Genomic DNA, 8,643 nt, shown 5'->3' on the forward strand with positions numbered 1-8,643 from the left:
ACTTCTAACTTCTATTTATAATGTTTTTTCTACCTTTTTCACTTTCACACATTAATCTCTGAGAATTTTAGCATGAAAGATCTTCTAAAAGCTTCTACAACTGAATTAGGAACTCAAATCGTCCAAAGTACACACTTATAAGTTATTTTCAAAATTCTGTTACTTTTGCGTGGACACTTTAAGTGGTGAGAGTGTCCACGCACAAGTGTTTTTTTATTTATAGAAAAGCCTCACGCGTAGTTACTCTCAATGCTTATAGTAGATACGCGCTTACTGTGTAGCTACGCTGAACGCTTGGAGTGGATACGCACTTACTATGTAGCTACTCTGAACGCTTAGAGTTGTTACTCTCTTGATCTTCATGAATTTTCTTCTTCAAAATGTTAACTCTATGTACTCAAAGTGGTTATGCCCTACACATAACACTTGATTCTTCATTTTTTTAAGCTCAATTCCTCTACTTTCTTCACTTCAATCTTCAACTCAAATTCTCAGTTCAAGCTTTTGCACAAGAATTAAGCTATTTTAAGTTAAATTATTCAGTTGGACTAAAAATCTAAAATTCTAAACTATTTACATAATTATAAATATTGATGTAATTTTTTTGATATTTCCAATTTTACTTATCACTTTACTACTTATTTATTAACAAAACTATACTAAAAACTATGGTAAGATGTAGATTTATCAGATATAAGAACAAAATTCTATTAGTATTTAGAAGAAATAGAAATAAATATACATTTTTTTCATTGGTTACAACAATACTACAATAAAAATAATATAGAATATCCTAAAATAAAACAAATAAATCCTTTAAATAAAATATCAACTTCTTGGAAAAAAATATCAGGAAAAATAATAGAGTCAGAGTATCCTCTACAAGAACAAATTAAGATTAGAATAGAAAACAAAGAAGTAGAAGTTAATTCTTATAAAAAGACCAATCCATTAGAAAAGATAATAGAAAAAATAGATATAAATAAAATACATCAACAACTTAATTATTCAAACACAGTATTAGAAGTTATGAAGAATCATTTAACTAGAATAGAAAATAAAGGAGAAAAGACAAAATTAAGTTTTAAAAAATCAAATTACCTAGAAAAACCAATGTATAAGTTAACAACATTATCTCCAAAAACAATGAAAGAATTTGAAAAGAAAAAAAAGAATAGAATTAGATATAGAAGAATTAAAAGAAAGAGTAGCCAAATTAAATATAGAAAAACCTTCCATAAATACAATAGAAATTGTTCCAGAATTAAATAAAATAAAAACAGAGAATAACTATCCAAAAATAAGACATTACTATGATATGCCAACATTACCTAATGTACTATTAGAACAAAGAGTCAGTTTTCTACAAAATTCATATGGTAGAAATGATATATTTGAATAGAATTTAGAACGATTAAGTGAGGAAGTAATACTAGATTTAACACAACAAATGATTGTGGCAGCAACTGTATATAAACTTAAATAATTATCAGATAAAGCAGCAGCAGAAACTTTAGTATAAGAATTTACAAGACAGTTAAGAGGATGGTGACATCACCATGTGTCCTCTGCTGATAGAGAATTTATATTATTACATGTAAAACAAGAAAATAATGAACAAGATATAGTAGTAACTTTAATATATTCAATAATACAAAATTTTATAGGAGATCCTACCCTATTTAAAAAAAGAGCAGGAATACAAATTTAAGATATCTTACAATGTCAGATTATCAATGGTACAAAGATATGTTTCTATCTAAAATAATGATTAGAGAAGATGCAGTAGCTCCTTATTGGAAAGAGAGGTTTATTGCCGCATTGCCAATCCTATTTAGCAGAAAAGTAATAGAGAATTTAGAGACCAGATATGAAGGAAGAATAAATTATGACACCTTAACATTTGGACAAACACATAATATAATAGTAAATACAGTATTAAGAGTTTGTAATGATACAAAATTACAAAATCAGATAAGAAAAGAAAAATTAGCAGATAAAAAGGAACTAGAAACTTTTTGTGAATAATATGAGATGGAAGTTATACAAGCTCCCAATAGAAGATACAAAAAACAAATAAAAAAAATACAAAATCCCAAAATACTTCTAATATTAGACAAAAAAGATACAAGAAAAACTATAAGAATAACAAAACATTAATAAACAAAAAGATAACAAAGTTTATAAGAATAATAATCAATTTAAAGGAACTTGTTGGAAGTGTGGAAAATATGGGTACTGTGCATACCAATATAAAATAGAAAAGAAAATCAATTCTTTAGAAAATGAAGAATTGAAACAAGTATTAGCAACAATATTAATAAATTCTGAACTAGAAGAATCTGATAATGAAAATTTAAATGAAGATCATAGAAAATGAAATTTATCAATTAGATCATACTTCTGATAAATCTAAAATAGAAAGTGATAATTATTATTTAGGACCAAGATTATATAATTGTGATGAATGTATAAATCCTCAAATAAATGTATTATCAAAAGATCAAACTCAAACATTAATAACATTAATTGAAGAATTAGAAGATGGACCTATAAGAAATGAATTTATTAAAAAACTAAGTGATTTAGTTACTAGAGAAGAAGAAAAACCTTTAAAGATAAAGCCAATAGAAATGAAAAAGGTATATGAAAAATTTAAACAACCTACTACTAGTATAACTTTAAAAGATTTTCAAGAAGAAATTAAAATTCTAAGAAGAGAAATATATGAATTAAAACAAAATCAAGTAACATTAGAATTTAAGTTGTTAGAAATAGAAGGAAAAAATATTTTAAAAGGACAAACTAGTAATACTGAAAAAGACCCAGAAATTTTTAATATAGAATTATTATCATTAGTAATGACACATAAATAGTGTGAAATTACTTTAATAATAGAAGAACAAAAATTTAATATGATAGCTTTAATAGATTCTGGAACAGATATAAATTGTATACAAGAAGTCTTAATTCCTACTAAGTTTTATGAAAAAACAATAGAAAGATTATCTTCAGCTAATGAATCTAAAATGAACATACAATATCAATTATCAAAAGCAAAAATTTGTAAAGATAAAATATGTTTTACAACTTCTTTTATATTAGTTAAAAATATGACCAATCAAATGATATTAGGAACTCTCTTTTTAACATTATTATACCCATGTAAAATAGATAATAAAAGAATTATTAGTAATGTAGCAAAAGGAAAAATAATAGAATTTAAATTCTTACAAGCCCCAAGAATTAGAGAATTAAATCTTTTACAAAAGCCTTAATATCGAGAATAAATTTAATAGAGAAAAAGAAAAATCAAATCAAATTGATTAATGAAGAAATAGGATATAAAAAAATAAAACAATAGCTTAAAAGTCCTAAAATACAAATTATAATTAAAAATCTAGAAAAAAGAATAGAAAAAGAAATTTGTGATACTAATCCTATAACCTTTCATTCTAGAAAACAATATGAAATAAGTTTACCATATGAAGAAAATTTTAATGAAAAGAATATCGCAACAAAAGATAGACCTATACAAATGAATAAAGAATAATTACAACACTATAAACAAGAATTAGAAGATTATTTAAAAAAAGAATTAATAAAACCATCAAAATCTCCTTAGAGTTGTACAGGATTTTATGTAAATAAAGTTTCTAAACAAGAAAGAGGAGTGCCTAGATTAGTAATGAATTACAAGCCACTAAATAAAGTATTAAAATGGATTAAATACCCAATACCTAGCAAGCAAGATCTAATTAAAAGACTAGTACATACAAAAATATTTTCAAAATTTGATATGAAATCAGGATATTATCAAATATCTGTAAAGGAAGAAGATAGATATAAAATTACTTTTGTAGTATCCTTTGGACATTATGAATGGAACATAATGCCACAAGGATTAAAAAATACACCAAGTGAATTTCAAGAAATTATGAACAATAGTTTTACCCTTATATGGAAATTTTTTTATAGTATATTTAGATGACATATTAATATATTCAAAAAAATATTCAACAACACATAAATAAATTCATAGAATTAATAAAAATAAATAGATTAGTAGTATCAACCAAAAAGATGAAAATATTTCAAGAAACAATTACTTCAATATAAAGGTCATTAGAATTTGCTAAAGAAAATTTAAAATTACTTAATTCTAAGAACATATATATCTTTTACAATACTAATTGTTTGATATTTTGCAGAATGGAGCATACAAAATTTGGTAGGGCTATACTTCTTGTACTACCTATAGATACCAATAAAAGTTTTAGGCCACCAAAAGATACAAAAAATATAGAAAAAATTAGTTTATTTTACTTAATAGTTTATGAAAATCCTATAATAGTTCTCAAAAACTTAATAGTATAAATGCTTTAGCATACTATTTTTCTAAGAAAATAATCAAAAATAGAACTATAGATTTCTTTAATTATTTTATAGTGATAAATGAAAGTTATGATAGAATAGTTAAAAGAATAGATAGAGCTAATATCCTTTATATCAAAATAAAAGGAGAAATAATTCCTTTTGATAATATTTAAGATGTGTGTCAAAGTGCCAAGATTTTTGTAGGATTAAATTATTCCATAGAATCAGAATGCATGAGCACATAAGAAAAGCCTTTCAAAAAGAAAAGAAAAGCTATCGAAATTGAAAAAGAAAATGATATATTGAAAAAAGAGAAAGAAAAGTTAGAAACAGAATTAAGAGAATTACACAATATGATTTAAGACCTTCACAAATTTCACCCTTCTTACCAAAAATCAATCTTAGCCATAAAAGTCTTATACCTAGAATATTTTTTGTGCTTATTCCTATAATCTCTACTTTTCCTTCAAAATTATAAGAAATCATTTGGAAAAAAGTCAAATCCAATGTTAATATTCCTGGATTATATTTTAAAAATCTTTACCTATTAAGACCTAATTTTAGATTTATCTGTATTTCAAGAGAGGATGATAAGTTATACTCCACCAGAGTTACCAACAATTCACAAATTTATAACAACACAATTTACCAGTTTATCACAAATTTCTTCATTTGGAAGACAAATAACAACTGCTTGCAGTTTTCAACATATACTCAGCCATACAGATATAACAAAAGTTTTCTTCTCAATGGGAAATTATGGGAATAGTTCCACCATTTAACCATATATGGGTAACTCCAGACTATATGACAATTTTCACCTCAGAAAAAAGATTACTACCAATTACTACAAAAATTTGAAAAAACATTGAAGATGTTAAAGATGCATTTTATAGTAGAAGACATAAACAACATTTTAGACTAGACACCAAAAATTAGAATGAAAATAACTATCAATTAGCCTTTGGGAAGAAGCATCACAATATTTATGTAAAGAAAAACATATCGCTATTATAATGATGTTTACAAAATTCTAACAAAACAATGTTAAATTTTGACGATTTGGAGTATATGAAAAATTAAGATTCTGTAAGATTTTAAGAATGTCAGCAAATATGAAAGACAAAAGTGTCCGCAAGAAAAGTAAAAAAGAATACAATAAAAAACAGAGTAAAAAAAAACTGTAACCGACAAGAAGAGATAGCAAAACAATAAAAGAGAAATAAGAGATAACAAAGAATCTCAAAATAAGAGAAACTTCTCTATAAAAGCAGAAGCAGCAGCAGCAGCAAAAGAAGAACGAAAGAGGACACGAACCAATTTCTATGAGAAGTCATTACTTAGAATATCAAAACTCTCTTTATAATTTCAAATTCAATATTTCGATATTATCTTTGTATCAGTCTCTTTGAAGTACAATACAAGATTTATTTTGTAAGTTTAAACTCATTTCTCTTACTCTTAATGTTTACTTTTATATATATATATATATATATATATATATATATATATATATATATATATATATATATATATTATGGCATAGAGACAAACAAGAACGGTTAAATCCGACTGCAAAAGTGTGTGTGTGTGGTGCATCTTTGGGGTACTCATGTAGTATCCATTTTGTTGTAAATAATTGTATTTATTTATTAAAAATTTTTCTCATTCTTTTTTAAAACAAAAAAATGACCCTACAAATACAAGTTTTATTATTTTAAAAATATATATTTCAAAAAATATAAAATAAAGGAATTTAAAGTTCCAAATTAAGAAAAGTTGATTATGTGATCTTATTCTTGTTAATCAAATATATTTAAATTACAAAATATTTTTTAGAAAATATTTTAAAGGAAAGTATTTTAAAATAAAAAAATTAAAATGTTTGTTGTGATATTCGTAAACTTAATAGGGTATTCTATACCTTTTTCAGATTAACGGTTGTGATTCCTTTGAAATTTTAAAGATAAGAGGATATTAACGTCTTTTTAACTAAACCACTAACTTTATTATTTATCAATTTAAAATTAATGATTAGAATTTTTTTCATGTGTAAAAGATGATACCAAACCCTCTCAGTTATAAAGGTACCATACATTTTACAAAAAATTTAATCACTAAATACATAAATTTAGTAGAGAAATATTTGTAAATATTATTTTATCATAGAGGTATAATATTTTTTTATTTACTTATTTTGTCTCTTTCAAAATTTTAGTTGAGTTGTATTAATTGTTCTTTTGTTTTATATTTTTTTAATTAAGTGGTATATATATATTTTATAACTTTTATAATATCTTGTCAATGAGTATAATCTATATTTTTTTACATATAAAATAATAATTGTTATTAATTTTACAATAAAATATGTATAATAAATAGTTAAATTAAGCAGTTTATTTAAAAAAATAAGTAAATATTTTTTAATTTTGATATTTGATCAAATAAATCCTTCAATTTCAAGCGATTACATATTACGCTCTCAAATTTTGCACTACCATAGCAAACTCCTCTGTATCTTTTGGAAGTAATGAAAAATGGTAGAGTTCCATCTTTGAAATGGTATCTGAGAACCAATGGCTTTGGTTTTATTCTCAAAATTTTTCTTAACACTTGAGTATTCTCTCCTCATTTTAGGTTAGGAGCATTCACATGATTTTACAACGCACCATCTTTAAATTTTTCCTTTCTTCTTGAAAGACTCCAATGGTGGACTAGAGTAAACAATTCAAGCAACCAAGTCACTTGGATGATCCTATTAACACTTATTTTTTTCACTCCAATGAGAGTCACGCATTAGTTTTGGTCTCTCCCTCTGTTGATGTTCAAAACTACCATTCTTGTTCACGAGCTACGAGGGTAGCTTTGCAATCGAAGAATAAGTTCAAATTTATTGATGGGTCTCTACCTCAACCTAAGGAAAACATATCTATATTTTCTCCATGCCAACGAAGTAACACAATGGTCTTATTTCTAACTTGCAAGAGGATATTTATAAACTTCAATAAAGTACTTTATATGACACTAAATACTTCACTTAAGATGAAAATTTTATGAAAAGATTTGGATACTTTTACACCACTCCCTAGTTATCTTTGCGCAATTCCCTGTATGTGTGGATGCATTAGAACAACAAGTGATTACCGAGAGATAGATAGAGTGATTAGACCCCAAAACTCTAATGTTAAGTTATAAATTATGCTAATGACCTATTTACCTTTTATATCAAAGGTGTTTTCTCTAGGCGTCTACCTGGAACGTCAACTTAATTATGTTCAAACAACTAATAGTGTTTTAGATCAAAAAGTTTGTTTTGTAAATTTAAAATTCACTCCATCACCTAAAAGAGGATGATATGGTTAGTGTTGTGGCAGGAATAATTCAGGTGGTAAAGGTGGATTTGGTACAGAAACTTCTACTAAGTGTTGCACATATGGTGGTACCACAAACCACACACAATTGACACATGCTACTTTAAACACAATTTTCCTCCAGGATATAAAACGTGTAATGCCCACATTAACAACACTTATACTAACAATATAGGTATTGACCTTATAAACTTAGGATCAGATTGTGTCAATTCTTAGGCTACTACTTCTTCTAATACTATGGTTGGTTTTACTTTAGATCAATGTAACAATAATCTTCTTTTGCTTCAACAAAATTGCTTAATTGCAAATTTTACTCCATCACCTTCCTTTCATAGTTCAAATCTTGTTCAAACCAATGCTTTAAATACTCATGTTTTCTCTTTGGGTAATGAAGTTCAGCCTTGGATTTTATATACTGGGGCAACAGATCATATTAGTTTTTAATATTAAGTCTTCAGTTCTGTTTTTATCATTAATACTATCCAAATTAACTTTCCAAATGGTCATAAGGTTTACACAAGGTATGCAGGGACAATTCATATAATTGATTCCCCTATCCTAATGATAAGTATGTAATTATACCTTATCTTACAACCCATATATTCATATTTAACCTTTATTTTATTTAGAGTTTACACTGATTTATATATTAATTATGCAGTTTGGTATAAAAATGCCGCAAGTAGACTTTGGGTACATTTTGGGCCTAAATTAATGGAAGATTAGAGTTTCGCAGAAGTCAGCACACCTAGACCCTTTCAACAAGTACGGGGGTGCCTCGAGCCCACGCACAGCCGTGCTCATCTGCGAGAAGCCCAATTATGAAGAGTCTTTAGGGTTTTCAAACCCTATTAAAAGGAAGACCTCAGGCATCATAGGGGACACAATTTTA

Source organism: Abrus precatorius, unplaced genomic scaffold (assembly GCF_003935025.1).
Source record: "Abrus precatorius isolate BTA unplaced genomic scaffold, Abrus_2018 Scaffold6, whole genome shotgun sequence".
Lineage (NCBI taxonomy): Eukaryota > Viridiplantae > Streptophyta > Magnoliopsida > Fabales > Fabaceae > Abrus > Abrus precatorius.